The following is a 16,624-nucleotide window of genomic DNA, read 5'->3' as shown; positions in this document are numbered from 1 at the left end:
TAATTATGGGGTACAAACAGCAGAGAAGTGCTGTTGCCTTCATGCCCTTGCTTGTGACCGTTCCAGAAACATCTTGTTTATTCGTTCAGTCGTTTCCGACTCTTCGTGACTTCATGGACCAGCCCACGCCAGAGCTTTCTGTCGGCTGTCGCCACCCCTAGCTCCCCCAAGGTCAAGTCTGTCACCTCCAGAATATCATCCATCCATCTTGCCCTTGGTCGGCCCCTCTTCCTTTTGCCTTCCACTTTCCCTAGCATCAGCCTCTTCTCCGGGGTATCCTGTCTTCTCATTATGTGGCCAAAGTAGTTCAGTTTTGCCTTTAATGCCATTCCCTCAAGTGAGCAGTCTGGCTTTATTTCCTGGAGGATGGACTGGTTTGATCTTCTTGCAGTCTGAGGCACTCTCAGCATTTTCCTCCAACACCACAGTTCAAAAGCATCTATCTTCCTTCGCTCAGCTTTCCTTATGGTCCAGCTCTCGCAGCCATAGGTTACTACGGGGAATACCATTGCTTTAACTATGCAGACCTTTGTTGTCAGTGTGGTGTCTCTGCTCTTAACTATTTTGTCAAGATTTGTCATTGCTCTCCTCCCAAGAAGTAAACGTCTTCTGATTTCCTGGCTGCAGTCAGCGTCTGCAGTAATCTTTGCGCCCAGATATACAAAGTCTGTCACTGCCTCCACGTTTTCTCCCTCTATTTGCCAGTTATCAATCAAGCTAGTTGCCATAATCTTGGTTTTTTTGAGGTTTAATTGCAACCCAGCTTTTGCACTTTCTTCTTTCACCTTTGTCATAAGGCTCCTCAGCTCCTCCTCGCTTTCAGCCATCAAAGTGGTGTCATCTGCATATCTGAGATTGTTAATGTTTCTTCCTGCGATTTTAACTCCAGCCTTGGATTCGTCAAGCCCAGCACGTCGCATGATGTGTTCTGCATACAAGTTGAATAGGTAAGGTGAGAGTATACAACCCTGCCGTACTCCTTTCCCAATCTTAAACCAGTCTGTTGTTCCGTGGTCTGTTCTTACCGTTGCTACTTGTTCGTTATACAGATTCCTCAGGAGGCAGACAAGATGACTTGGTATCCCCATACCCCCAAGAACTTGCCACAGTTTGTTATGATCCATACAGTCAAAGGCTTTAGAATAGTCAATAAAACAGAAATAGATGTTTTTCTGGAACTCCCTGGCTTTCTCCATTACCAAGCGGATATTGGCAATTTGGTCTCTAGTTCCTCTGCCTTTTCTAAACCCAGCTTGTACATCTGGCAATTCTCGTTCCATGAATTGCTGGAGTCTACCTTGCAGGATCTTGAGCATTACCTTGCTGGCGTGTGAAATAAGTGCCACTGTCCGATAGTTTGAACATTCTTTAGTGTTTCCCTTTTTTGGTATGGGGATATAAGTTGATTTTTTCCAGTCTGATGGCCAGAAACATCTAGCTGGGCATTAATGGAAACAGAAGCCTAGACTAGATGGGCCTGTGGTACATTCCAGCACAGATCTTATTTATCTTTCTTTAAGGCTGCAAGAGCCTCATGTGGCGCAGAGCGGTAAAGCAGCAGTTTCTGCAGCCGAAACTCTCCCCATGGCCTGAGTTCGATCCCAGCGGAAGCTGGTTTCAGGCAGCCGGCTTGGGTTAACTCAGCCTTCCATCCTCCCGAGGTCGGTAAAATGAGTACCCAGCTAGCTGGGGGAAAGGTAATAACGGCCAGGGAAGGCAACGGCAAACCACCCCGCTATAAGGCCTGCCAAGAAAACGTCAGCGAAAACTGGCAACCCTCCAAGAGTCAGTAATGACTCAGTGCTTGCACGAGAGGTTCCTTTCCTTTCCTTGGTGCAAACTACCTGTTTGACTTAACAATGGGTATAACCACCCAAATTTGCTATAGAAATAGTCCAGAATAACAATGAAGTGTATACAACTCCATATTGAATTGGGCCCTTAGCCTCAGAGTTGCAGAGTGATTACGCAATCATTATATGCGAGGCCTCAGGGACTTTGGCAACCGCCATCCCCTCTCCTGGTGCCAGGTTTAGGAATAAGCCAAGCAAGCCATAGTTTAGGGCTTCATATTATGAGGGGCCTCTAAATATGTTGGAGATAATTAAGATGAAATTGCTTTGGCTTAAATACGTTGGGAAGTTTGGCGTAACTTACAGCAGAAATGCCTTATAGAGAGAAAGCATGGGAATGCAGTATTTAGTATTGGAGGCAATAAGTGCAAACTAAAGCCAGTTTAAAAGAAGTGTAAATCAACTTACTTTTTTAGTCCTTCTATGCACATCTTCAGAGAAGGCTATCTAAAACTGTTTAACTGCAAACACCCCTTAATGCCAGGTGGTACCCGTTCATTATAATGTAATATATGTTTCCCTCTGCATAATAATAATAATAATAATAATAATAATAATAATAATAATAATAATAATATTTGTACAACACAATTAAAAACAACATAAAGTACATAAAACTAATTCAAACATATAACTAGTGCATCATTAAAAGCAGCACACCATTAAAAAAGACATCTTAAAATTCAGCTGGGTAGGCCTGCCGGAAGCAATCAGTCTTTATGGCTTTCTTAAATTCTGGAAGACTGTTAACTTGATGGATCTCTCCCAGCAAGCCATTCCACAAACTGGGAGCAGCAGAACAAAAGGTCCTCTGGGTAATAGTTGTCAGCCTTGTTTTTGTTGGCTGGAGTAAATTCTCCCCAGAGGACCTGAGTGTGCGGGGCGGATTGTACGGGAGAAGGCGATCCCGCAGGTAGCCTGGACCCAAACCATGTAGGGCTTTAAAGGTGATAACCAAGACTTTATACTTCTCCCGGAAACTAATTGGCAGCCAGTGAAGAGATTTTAAGATTTTAGTGTGTGACCTCCGAATCTTGATATGGTTTAGGGTCTCAGCAGGTCTTAATCCAGCCCTGCCCTTTCCCCAACATACATACATACATACCCTGTATAATTACAGACATAGAAGTCTCCAGGAAATGCCACAACAGGAACTGTAGCTTATTCAGACATATTTTAAGATTCGGCTAGACCCCAGATAGTTTGCCATCTGATCCAAAATGGTCTGGGAGGCAAATTTCAAACATTCCGAATGCACCTCGCATTTTGGAGTTTCCATATCTCTACTCATGAATGTGTTTCTTTTAAAGACACAGCGGCTTCTAGCAGTATTCTCCTGTGAAAGGGCTCACCATGTATCCTAATGCTACACACAACCTTATGTGGCTTTCACAAGTGATTACTTTCCTTCTTTAATCCTTCTCTTAGAAAACAGGTGGGGACATGGGTGAACACGTTAATATGAAATGTTGCTGCTCTCATTCAGGCAAGGAAGCATAGGGTTTATTGAAGAAGGCATCATGAAATAATAGGTTAAAATGGCCAGTGGGGAGAAAAATCAATGAAACAGTTTAAATTTGTATCAACATCTGATGGGAGAGAGATGTCTTCACACAAAAATGCAAGCTAAGATGTATTACTTATTATCCCTCCTTAGCCTAGGCAGTTTGCTTTCTGAAGATTCACAGACGGGGAAGATTCTGCCTGCAGTTGATGTGGATTTTACAGAATTCAACATGACCAAACTACACTTGTATTTATTTTCTATTTGAACATGAATGGGATGATTTATTGGCAGGGCAGGACAGTGGGGACATACCTTTTATCCCTCTGCACTGTGGGAAACTTTACAGCCCCAGCAGAGCTGAATAAGTGTGCTGAAAAAGGTGTGGAAGAGACTGCCCCATAGTGAGACTCCAACAACAATTAGTTCCAGGTAGATCAGATGAGGGGAAGGACCAGGTAAAGGTCCCAGTGCAATCTTCCAGGAGGTTACTGCTTCACAAAAGCAATACACGAAATCCATGGTTTAAAATGGAATTAGACAGATTCAGGGAGAATAGGGCTGGCAGCAGCTATTAGCCATGAGGGCTGAGTAGAACTTCTAACTTCAGGGAGAGTGTTGCCACCAAATACCTGTCCGGTATAGGATTTCCATTATCCACACTTTTAGGCTTGCCCATAGAAGAATATTCTACAGAAGGCTGTTAATTGTCAAGGTCAGCCACCTGGATTTTGACAGGGCATTTTTAGTGGGGTGACTTGATTGCCAATTATTGGCTTAATTGGTTGCACAGGTAATCTGTTGTATATATATGCTTAGTGCATGAATGTATTTTACTTCTCTCCTGTGTATACGCTGTTACTGTGAGTATTGTGTTATGTGCCACGTATGCTGTAAATATATTTTTTTATCAAACTAAGTTAAGCCTCAGTAAATGTTATTGAAGAACTCAAGTGTTTTGTGGTTTCTGGTTATCTTCGCTGTCTTTGGCTGTGTCTTCGCATACTAAAATCTTCCAGCTGTCTTCTCTCTAACAAGAGAAACTTAGCTACCTCGACAATACCAGTGATTGGGAACCAGTGATTGGCATGGGAGCATATTTCCTCCATCTCCTTCTTGAGGGTTTCCTGGAGGCATTTGGCTGGCCCCTGGAAATAGGATACTGGACTAGAGTCTCAGTTAGAGGAAGCCAGATTCCAGCTCGACATCAGGAAAAACTTCCTGACAAGTAGAGCAGTACGACAATGGAACCAGTGAACTAGGGAGGTTGTGGGCTCTCCCACACTAGAGGCCTTCAAGAGGCAGCTGGACAACCGTCTGTCAGGGATGATTTAAGGGGGATTCCTGCATTGAGCAGGGGGTTGGACTTGATGGCCTTATAGCCCCCTTCCAACTCTACTATTCTATGATTCTAGATGGATCCAGCAGCACTTTTCTTATGGCCAAGGGCCTATAAACAGGATGGTAGTGCCCTTGTTCAGAGCTTGGTGCTATTCCAGCTCTATTGAATGCAGCCAATATTTCTTTAGGGACAAAAAGCTGCTTCTCTTTGCCCTCAAGGGACTGATTTAAAATGGTTAAGCCTGAGTCTCACATCATCACCATTTCAGATTGGCAAAGGGCTCCAATTATACTAACAAACAAATACATTGAAATGTTTGCAAACATATCTAGTTGTGAATACTTCCTTAGTTCGCCCTTATCTTTATTATTATAACCTGATCATTGTACCATGACTTGTATTTTTGGCAGCAAAAGGCATTTTATCTTGCTCACCTACAACTTTGCCTTAAAAATAAAAACTACTATTATTTCTTCAAGGCGATTTGGTGATGAAGAACTACTGTAAATAGAGAGCTACACCTGTTAAGAATGCATGCTACTGATATGCCAATGGTCTTTTCTAGTTAAAAATAGCTTCTAAGTGAAATTGCTGCTCAGAATAAAGGGCATATGGTTTGTTTCACTTATTTAAACATGACAGGTATAATGTCTCAGTGCTTATTAACCCAATTTGAAATATTATTGCAGCAAAAATTATAGGAGGTGAATTCTTAACCTACAGTTCGTTTCAGTTATAATGAGTGTGTATCTTAACAAATGACTGTTTCTCAAATATTGTAGCATTCAAGGCTCTTCGCTATGGAAAAGGTTGATACAGTATCACTGCACCTAAGGGCCTTGCTAGACCTACTGGGGAATCCATGTGGGAGGAGGGGCCAGCCCGCGCAAAAAGTAGCGGGGGCCGTCGCCCCTATCTACACGTAAGATGTGACGGGCTGCTAGAAGGACCCGTCACGTCCACCATTTTTTTTAGTTTAAAGGGGCCACGTGCACAGGAGCGCACCACCGGAAAAGGTAGGTGTTTTTTTTAAAAAAAATTGGATCCCCTGCTCCCCCTTCCCCCGATTTCCCCTCCCCATGATTTCCCCTGGCCTCCAATCCCCCCGATCTCTCGATGTCCTCTGTTTCCCACCCACCCATGTCCCCTGGCCTGCGATCCTGCCGCTGCCAAGTCCCCAGTCTCCATTTCCTGCCATCCCCCATGTCCCCAGCCTCCGTTTCCCGCCCCCTCATGTCCCCAGCCTCCATTTCCCACCCACCCCATGTTCTCAGCCTCCATTTCCCACCCACCCCATGTCCCCTGGCCTGCGATCCTGCTGCCGCCGAGTCCCCAGCCTGTGTTGGCCTCCACCGCTGAGTCCCCGGCCTGTGTTGGCCTCCGCTGCCACGTCCCTGGCCTGTGATGCCTGGCGCTGCCATGTCGCCGGCCTGTGATGCCTGGCCGGGGGACATGGCAGGGCCGGGCATCACATGCCAGGGATGCAGCGGCGGCGGGATCGCAGGCCAGGGGACATGGGGCGGGCGGGAAATGGAGGCCAGGGGACTCCCGTGTAAATGCGGTAGCCGGGGAAAGCGGTGGAATGGTCTACACACCCTCGGGCTCAGCCCGAGACTGCAGGAAAAACCGGGCCAAAAGCAGTGCTGGTTAGCCCGGGGCCAGGGCGGCTTGAGCCCTGCCTGAGCCCGGGATCCTCTGTGCGTCATTTGGACGCACAGGGACGAGCCCGGGCCTCGCACCGGGCTAACCTGCCATCTAGCAAGGCCCTAAGTCACATAAAGAAAATGACACGCAGACCAGCCTTCTGAGCACTTCTTCCCATCTGCTCAACAAAAACGGTCATGAAAATGATGTTCAGTGAAGATGGTGGAGTTAGAGTGGGGTCAGTTGTCTACGTGTGAGGGGCATGGTGGCTTAAATCTGGAATTAAGCCCTGAACAGGTCTACCTTGGAATCTCCAACCAGCTACTCGTGCATAAGTGCAGTAGTCGGGGAAAACGGTGGACCAGTCCACACGCCCGTGGTCCCGGCCTCAGCCCGACCTGAGGCCGGGACCGTGGGAAGAACTGCGCTACAAGCGGTTCCTGTTAGCACGGTGCCAGGGCGGCTCGAGTCCTGGCTGAGGCCAGGATCCCCTGTGCGCTAACCCGTGGTCTAGTAACAGCCTAAATTGAGGTTGGCCCAAGCTCTAGTTGAGATGGAGTTTGGCACCATTCCTAGTCAAAAGATTGATTTCAACCTTTGAACAGTTTTATCTTTCATTTCTAATTCTATAAAACTGTACATTGGTGGAACAAATATCAACCCAATTTGATTAGCAAAATAAAGGAACTAAAATAAATCAGACAAAACCCCAAAGCTTTCAGTTGATTTTGTTCTGTAAGGATATTGCTTCAGAGTGCTCAATATGCTTAAATGAAACAGCAAGTTAGAGAAAAAGCATATGATGTCACCCTATCTTTGTTCAATACTTAAAGACCAGAGAGTACAAACTTGATTTAATAAATATCGATATCCATTGTTATTGTGCAATTGGAAGTGACAATGACCTTTATCACACAGTTAATTAAGACAATTTAGCCATAGAGCTTTGGATTACATGGTGCATCTTAATTAAAACATCCCAATTGCATTTTTTAGGGTTTGTAAACTCAAGGTCTGCTTGCTGTATCTTTAGCCCTTCATGATGACATTTCAAATAGCTACAGGATAGTTTTGAAGGTTTTGCTTTGTACCATAACAAGGGGGACTAACATTTTGCAAGGCTACAAATAAAGTGCTTTGCTGCCTTGATCATAATGCTGAGAGCCAGTTTGCATGTCACACAGAAGCAGAGAAGCACAAGTGAGAAGCGTTTTTGGTGCAAAGTCAAGTGGTGGCCTGTGGATCTTGTCTATGAGTCCTACTTTTGGATCATATAAGGGAAAAGAGAAAAGCTGAATCCTGAAGCCCAGTTCACATCTACACTTCTAAATGAGGCAGTGCTTGAACGAAGCCTCTGTAGATCTGGAATTGCTGTCAGTTCCGATAGCTGCTTTAGACACGGGACAGGTGAGTCTACTTCCAGCATTTGTCCCAGCTCGGATATTCTAAAGGAAGGAATGTTCTTTCAGAATTTCCATACTAATTGAGCAGATAGTAGCTAGGTTCACACAACATGCTAACCCATTATGGCTTATCATGTTGTCTGAACACAGCATGTTTTCTCCAAAGTGGCTAGGTTAAAAAGCCACATTGCATGATTAATGAGCAACCCTGTGGAAAACGTGCTGCATTCAGACAATATGATAACCCACCCTGAGTAAAACATGCTGCATTTAGACAACATGATAACCCACAGCAACAACAAGAACCCAGCCAGAGACTACAAGAGAATGAGTTCACAACATTCTCTGGCTGCTCTCTCCTACCAGAAACAAACAGCTGCTTCAGGAACTACATGTTTTGGCTTCTGAAGATGATCTGTAGAAAGTATACAATTAAAGGCACAGTCCAATGCATGTTTAAAGAGGAAAATCTCCTACAACTCCTGGCACTCCGCAGACACCCATGCTGCGAGTTGTAGGACTTTTCTTCTGTCTAAATATGCATAGGATTGCACCCTAAAGCCTTAATTCCATGGTGGTTAAGCTCAACCAGGCCTGGACTGGCACATCCACTCTGCTTTTTAGAATATAGAACATAGGAACCCCGAGGAGGAATTTGCTGGGCCTAATTAACAAACATATTTAACAAATGTTCAGCACATCATATGTCTCATTCATCGAATCTAATTTCCTGATCTCAACACGCACTAGAACTGAAATCCTCAGTGAAAAGCGGCCTCCCTAAAGATGTGTGGCAGTAAAGATGCAAGTTCTTCCTTCCCTCCATGATATCCACTTCCCCAATTCTTGCATTGTATCAACATCTTTGCCCCCTCCCAACCAGTACTGTGAAGAAAGCATTGCCTGGGCCCTTGTATTAATCATTGGGTTTGAATATGGTTGGAGAACAAACTGTGTTCCTTCCACCCTCTTCACTTGACCTGGTAGCCCACCTGACCATGTTCCTTCCTTTCCCTTTATTCTGTCTTTCTTTGTATTGGATCATCATTTTTTAAAAAAAACCCATAAAAGACCATTGACCAACAATATACAGAATAAAATTGCCTAGTAAGTTTCATAAACAGTATACAGTGGGGTTTTTAAAGAGAAACGGGTAATACATAGCATTCCGATCAATGAAAAAGTGCACAGGGTCTTGTATTGCCATTATATTTATCATTCTAGAAAATTTCAAATATACCCCATTTCTAGAGAAACTGAATTGTATGCCATTCCCTGACCTACAAGTAGAACACATCTCACTGACATTTGGTTTTCTATAGAGCCTTACGTCTTACTTGCATAAAGGGGCAAAGTATTTTGAAACTCATTTCAGGGTTGCACCTTTAGCCCCACCGCACACCTACCTTCATACTTTACTGTAGATGTCTGGAGGCAGGGACACTTTTTGAGCATATACTTCTACATGTGGAGGATTCCCCCAGATCTTGGGACCTCGATCACACAAGGTTACAGGAAGTGGGAAAGCCTCTACGTCTAGAGGTCTATGCATGAAGGTTTTCCTGCCTTAGATGTTCCCGTTAATGCATAAACAGCAAGGCCACAACTAGTAGGAGTTGCATGTAGCTGGGGGCGGGGCTAAAGCTGTGACTCGCAGTTCCTTTCAACATGTTTTGCCCCTTTGTGTAGGGTGACCATATGACTGGATTTGCCCGGGTTTTTGATGGCAAATCCGGGAGGGGAAATCCAGATTTTTTCAAAGAGCAGCTCTAATAGGAATTAACAAAAATGCTTATAACTCCATCATTTTTTAAGATAAAGACATGAAACTTGGCGCAATGGTAGCTCTTAGGAAGAGCTTAAGTCATACCAAATTTGAAATAGATCCGTTCATCCATTGATTTTTTAGGAATTTTTTAAAAATTGAGATTTTAAAATTATTATTTTTAAAATCATCATTTTTAAAGATAAAGAGATGAAACTTTGCACCATGAAAGGATTTAGGTAGAGCTTTAGCCACACAAAATTTGAAACAGATCCGTTCATCCACTGATTTTTAAGGAATTTTTTAAAAATTGAGGTTTTAAAATTATTATTTTTAATATTGTCATTTTTAAATATAAAGAGATGAAACTTTGTACCTTGATAGGATTTAGGTAGAGCTTTAGCCACATCAAATTTGAAACAGATCCGTTCATCCATTGATTTTTTAAGAATTTTTTAAAAATTGAGGTTTTAAAATTATTATTTTTAAAATCGTCATTTTTAAAGATAAAGAGATGAAACTTTGTACCATGATAGGATTTAGGTAGAGCTTTAGCCACACCAAATTTGAAACAGATCCGTTCATCCATTGATATTTTAGGATTTTTTTTAAAAAAACAAGGTTTTAAAATTATTATTTTTTTAAACTGTCATTTTTAAAGATAAAGAGCTGAAAGTTGGCACCATGATAGCTTTTAGGTAGAGCTTTAGCCATACCAAATTTGAAACAGATCTGGGACCAGTAGCAAACCCTGTTAACAACAACAGCAGCTTGCAATGAGTGAAGATACAGTCAGAAAAGTTATTTGAGGGAAGGGGAGAATGTAACACACAGAGTATAGCAAAAGCTTCAAAGTACAGCAAAATCTACAAAAGTTGGAGTGAGTGAGGTTAATTTCAGATACATTGAATCTCTCACTTGTTCTTTATTTCAGTGATTTTAACATTAAGATGTTATGTAGAACAGATTTGTTTTAAATGTGTGCTGTAAAATCAGACATGTGACCAAGGCTATGTTCGGGTGGGCACGCTCCCTTGGTTCTGGACATGCCCCTTGGGGGCGACCATGTTGTCCTCCTTTTTGGTTTCCAAAATATGGTCACCCTACCTTTGTGTCAGAAATATGCAAAGAGCGTTTATGGGCAGTATCCAATGGTGCCATTCCGCAAACTCAAATGGCATTAGCGAAGTGGAACTGAATTTTTCTGTTGCACCACTGGTTGCCCATTATACCTGCACAACACAACACACAACAGGTTGCACAGGACTTATGCACAACTGGTTGTGCAATGGGTTGCATAACCATGCTTGTACAAATGTAACTTTAGTTGGATTCTTCTCAGGCACACCGTTCAGAACCTAGTTCCGGTAGTGCAACATCACTTGTACACTGCCCTATGAGTTTTTTTATATGGAGGATTCACAGTTATGTTACACACACACACTTCTGAAATTTGAATTTCTACAATCCTGGAACCATTTAACCACTTCCTCCATGGTTTATGCGTGAACTAGACCATATTACAGGAGCCCTGCTGCAAAAACCAAACCAATTGAGAAAAAAGAGGGGGAAAGCACCACGAAAAGGCTATAAGAAAAAGAGGCTATTAGCTCTGGTGCTAAGAAATGTCAAAAGAAATTTCTTTATTTTTATCCGAAATATAAAAATTTTAAAATGTTCAAAAAAACTTTCAACCAAACTTGTACAACGTTCAACGTTTCGGATCCGGAGATCCTTCGTCAGGAGCTGTACAACAAAATAAATTACTTTTTGAAGTAATTATAAATTTAAAACCTTCTAGATTTTTTTGATTTTTTTTTACAAAACCACAGTTGTGTTCATTCTGTCTCCATCAGCAGCATCACAAAACAGTTTGACTCTTGATGGAGACAGAATGAACACAACTGCAGTTTTGTAAAAAAAATATCTAGAAGGTTTTAAATTTATAATTACTTCAAAAAGTAATTTATTTCATTGTACAGCTCCTGAGGAAGGATCTCCGGATCTGAAACGCTGAGCATTGTACAAGTTTGGTTGAAAGTTTTTTTTGAACATTTTAAAAATTTTATATTTCAGATAAAAATAAAGAAATTTCTTTTGACATTTCTTAGCACCAGAGGTACTAAAAACCAATCCAATCCAATATTTTTGCTTAGATAATAGCAAAATGTGTAATATAAGCCAATAATTTTACTAGTACTGTGATTTATAGCAGAATATATCACACTATTGAGAAATTCTTCACGGAAAAGAACAAACAGGTTATCACCAACTTAGCTTGATCCCTTACAAATTAATGAGAACTGATACAAACTAGCATATGGTCCTCCCCCACTTTCTTTTGATTAAGAAGTATTGCTTTTCAAGGAATTATAGAACACTTGTGCTTTTCAAACCCACAAAGATTACAACCTTTGAATCAAATCCCACAATTATGATGCAATTATACATTTTCTCCTCACGAATTCAACTTCCCAACAAAGACAGTTGATCAGCATCAAACATGCAAAACTGACAGCCGTTAGTTGAAATATTATTGTCATGTTCTGGCAGCTTTCTCCCCTCCATGATAGCTACAGTCCCAGTCATTAACGAAGAGGATTATCAACATGCCTGAACTTCTGTGTAATCAGGTAGATGATATACATGAAACATGTTCAACCACTGCTCCTTAGTGGCTTTCCATATAAATCTAAAACAGAAATGCCTCCTTGAGGTATTGATAGTAATGTGAGATAACATACAATTTAACAAATAAAATACATCTTCCTTCTTTAATACTTTCCCTTTTTTAATTCTGTTTCACAGTGGGCCTGTTCAGACAACACTTCAGGCTCTGCGGTTAGTGAAACTGGTTCTCTAGGGTTAGCACTAACCACAAGCCATGCTGTTGCATGCAACAGTTTAAGACATGGTTAGAGCCGCTAACCCTGCTGAAGACGGTCCGACTGTGGTTAGTGAGTGAGCAGGGTTTAGCAAAACACGTCGCACAAGACACCTTAAACCCTGCTGCTTAACCAAAAGCCTTAACACTCCAGAGCCAAAATAGTTGCATAGAAAAGGAAGTATACCCTTAAGTTTCAGCTTCACTGTTTTTCTATTGCCCTATCAACCCTTGATGACAGGGCAGAAGTCAAGAGGGAGCTGGGGCTGACAGTAATTTTCTTCCATCTACAGATGGGAGAGACAGTTTAAGATGTATTCTTGAATGTGTCTAAATCAGTGGTTCTCAACCTGTGGATCGGGACCCCTTTCACAGGGGAAAACACATATTTCCGATGGTCTTAGGAAACTGTATTGACTGAACTATGTCATGTATCATCTTTTGTATTATTAAAGCTATTGTTATGTATTTTCATTAGCAAACCATCCCATGACAATGGATCGTGTAGAGAAGAACGAAAATAATTTTATGGTTGGGGTCACCACAACATGAGGAACTGTATTAAAGGGTCGCGGCATTACGAAGGTTGAGAACCACTGGTCTAAATGTTTCCCTGCAACAGGGGCATGGTCAAGAGATGGAAGAACTTAGGATCCCTTATATCCTCAGCCACTCCCTCCCTCTTGACTGGCATGTCCCCAAGGCATTCATTTCCCCCTCTAACAGGTTGGAGTTCTAACCTCATAGAGGGAGCTGTTTTGGAGGTTCTAGTGGAGCCAAAATAATGGCTCTGGTGTCAGAAAAATCCTTGTTGGAGCTCTGGGCCAAAACAGACATTACTTTAGATGTGTGTTTAAGCAGTCATGTATTTATTTTATTTTTACTCTAGAGTGGGCACAGAGCACCCTATCTGGATTGGGACCCTAGTATAGATAGTAAGAAGGCTTTTCAAGATTCAGATCAGAGGCCCTGCACCTACTCTAGAGTAAATATGAAAAGACAACATCACTGTTAGACATACATTTACAGTAATGTGTGTTTTGGCCCTTTGTCTCCAGAATGGTTTTCCCACACAGTCTTCTGGCAGCTGGGGGGGGGGGGGGGCTGTCTAGATGTGGGGAAATCCCTAGGGTGGCTCCGCAGTGGTGCTGTGTTGTTTATAAGATGCAGAAGCCACTGCAGAGCCATCCCAGGGCTTTCCCCTGAAGCACTGAAATAAAGAAGTTGAGGACTTACCCCAACTTTTTTGTCCAGAGCGCAGTGAGGATGGCGCATCGCCATCTGTTGCTGTCCTCTGGAGTCAGGACAGAGGCATGGCTTGGCGATTAGCAACCCCTGATTGGTCAGTAAAATCAATGGATGAGCCCAGGCCTCTCAGGTCCAAGTTCAACACTCCACCCAGTTCACCATATTGGCTCTCAGTAGTAATCTTTGGTAGCAAACCACTGGTGGTGGTGGTCATGCTTGTGATATTTGCCACTTGGCAATATTTCCTTCCAAATTATTCTAAAGCATCATTATCAAAAGTTTATAAACTTGCTTTAAGGAAACAATTCCTTTGCTATTATGAAAGTAAGAAGCTGGTTAGATGACAGAGCTTACAATTGTTACTTGCATGTTGACTGCCCAATGAATCTTCTCATGTGTTTCTACTTATGTAACTACTACTTTCTTTATTGCGATCCATAGATCCATAAAAAGAAACAAACAAACAACAGACAAACAAACACAAGAATCAGACATGAAATCATACAGTTAGAGCTATTGTCAGACTTATGTAAGCATAACTAGAGAAGTTTGAAATGTTAACTGGGCTACTTTTCTCTCCCCCAAACTGTTCAACTGTTTAAGCTTTATATCATAGACTAGAACAATGGTAGGCAACTTTGGGCAGTATCCTATATTACATAAGCATTAACATAAATTACTTGGCACTAGAGTAAGCGACCTGTAGTACAATGCCAATAGTGTTAGCTGGTGTGATGGGTTTTCCAGGGAATCCCACTGTGACAGCTACTACTGGGTTGCACGAGAGGTCACTTACACTAGTGCAACAGAATTTGTTAGCACTTTTTGCAATATATACAAAAATACAGTTACACTTATTCCGTTTAGTCAGTCTTGTATCTTTTCAAGTGTAATTGCTGTGTTTTTGGTTTTATGTAGTTGCTTAAGCTTTTATCCAGTTTTATTCAGTAAAAGCTTTTATCTTGATGTTTCTTCCTTGGGCAATAGCACAGTATCTATTGTATTGTTTTGTTACTGTTTTAGGATGGCTTAAGGCCATCCAAGGCAGAGCAGGAGAAGCAGCGGAGGCAATGTTCATCTCCGTGCTCCTCCTGCTTCGTATTCTGGCTAGATGGGCTTTTTCGCCTGTCTAGCTGGAACACATCAGAGAGGGGGATAAAGAGGCTGGGCAGGCTTGAGGATCATAGAATCATAGAATAGTAGAGTTGGAAGGGGTCTATAAGGCCACTGAGTCCAACCCCCTGCTCAACGCAGGAATCTACCCTAAAGCATACCTGACAGATGGTTGTCCAGCTGCCTCTGGAAGGCCTCCAGTGTGGAAGAGACCACAACCTCCCTGGGTAACTGGTTTCATTGTCGTACTGCTCTAAATGTCAGGAAGTTTTTCCTGATGTCGAGCTGGAATCTGGCTTCCTTTAACTTGAGCCCGTTATTCCGTGTCCTGCACTCTGGGAGGATCGAGAAGATATCCTGGCCCTCCTGTGTGTGACAACTTTTCAAGTATTTGAAGAGTGCTGTCATGTCTCCCCTCCATCTTATCTGTAAGGCAGCCTCCTCAGTCCCCTCCTCTCCCCGTCCACTGACACTTTCCCTTCCTTTCTGAGGTTGCTTTTGCGAGCTCAGAGAGGCAGTCAGTGCAGTTCGTTCTGAGATGGCTTCAAGGGGGAGAGCGAAAGGGAACCTGGATCCCTGAGTCCAACGTCAGAGCACCATCTCCAATCTCAGATCCAGGAATCCAAAGTACCCTATGTCCCCACCCCAAACTCTGACCAGGGGCCATAAGATTAGTCCTCCATCACTTTTTATTTAAGGTTGTAAGAGGCCTTGAGTGCACATACAGTTACTTTGTGGGGGGGTGGGGAGGATAGGGTTAATTCACTTCCTTGTAATCACTATATTCTGTGGAGCACAAGAGTTCATTCACTCAACAGTTTAGGTCAGAGAGGCAAAAGACTGACTTAGCAGGAGCCATTAGCTCACCTTTCAGCTTCAAAGAAGAAAAAAAGCCTACTAAGCATTCATTTGCACATCAGAAACCCAGGCTATGGCCAGCCAGCAGTTCTGCAGCTTGAGTTTCAGCATATATAACAGCCTGATTCATACTGATGTGCATCTTACCACAAGATGTATGAACAGACGTAGGGCTTTCCCCTGATAGATACTTATCTCAAGCTTTACTTGCTGGGCTCCTGTCCTTAGTACATGGCTGGGCCAAGGGGATAGTGGGTCATAGCCATTGTTAATCTAGTACAATTACATGTTGTGTAGGCCCCAGCCTCCATACTATAGCCAGAACAGCCCTACTATCTTGATTGTGGTTACTGCTCTAGAATAAATTGTTTAAGGACTGGCACTACCATTCCAATGTTTATACCACTAAATTATTACTTGTACTATTTCTTATAGTTAATACAAAGCTTTTCTAAAAGGTTTCCCCCCTTCAAATGATAGATTTTGATATTGTGTATCTGTCATTTTTCATACTGTATGTCATATTGCATATCTCTAAATTTAACACCGTATGATAGAATAATTAACAAAACAGAGCCGAAGATGAATATTTATCAGCTTTTATAAAATACCTATTCCTTCAAGCTTTCTATAAAAGCATAGTCTTTAGTGACAAGATAGGTTCTTGCCACTGTTAGAAATTCACACTAGTTGCAATTTAAAGGCTGAATTATTTAACAAGTCTTAAAAAGTGAAAGGCTGCCAACTTCACTTTATGAAGTGATTATACAAATTACCATTAGTAAAATAACAACAACCATCCTATAATGCAAAAGAGAAGAAAACAAGAAGAGTTATAACTTTAGACATTTGTGGCATACTCTGTGCATGTGCAACTTGTAGTATAATCACCGGCAGTGCCTGGGAGGGAGACTTACAATGCAATTCTAAGAAAGTCTACTCAAAAGTAAGCCCCATTGAATTCAGTGGGACACTTATGTGTGTAGAATTGCGGCCTTAATGCATTATAA

The 16,624-nt window shown here is 42.2% G+C and overlaps 1 protein-coding gene across 5 annotated transcripts in view; it reads right to left on the bottom strand.

Moving 5' to 3' along the window:
- The window catches only part of KCNIP4 (potassium voltage-gated channel interacting protein 4), a 295,289-nt gene that overhangs the window by 82,744 nt on the left and 195,921 nt on the right, over positions 1-16,624 (bottom strand). The window lies entirely within an intron of this gene.

This window comes from Elgaria multicarinata, chromosome 10, assembly GCF_023053635.1.
Source record: "Elgaria multicarinata webbii isolate HBS135686 ecotype San Diego chromosome 10, rElgMul1.1.pri, whole genome shotgun sequence".
In the NCBI taxonomy this organism is placed as follows: Eukaryota; Metazoa; Chordata; class Lepidosauria; order Squamata; family Anguidae; genus Elgaria; species Elgaria multicarinata.
The sequence above is the reverse complement of the archived record's forward strand: the minus strand, read 5'-3'. Positions and strand labels throughout refer to the sequence as shown.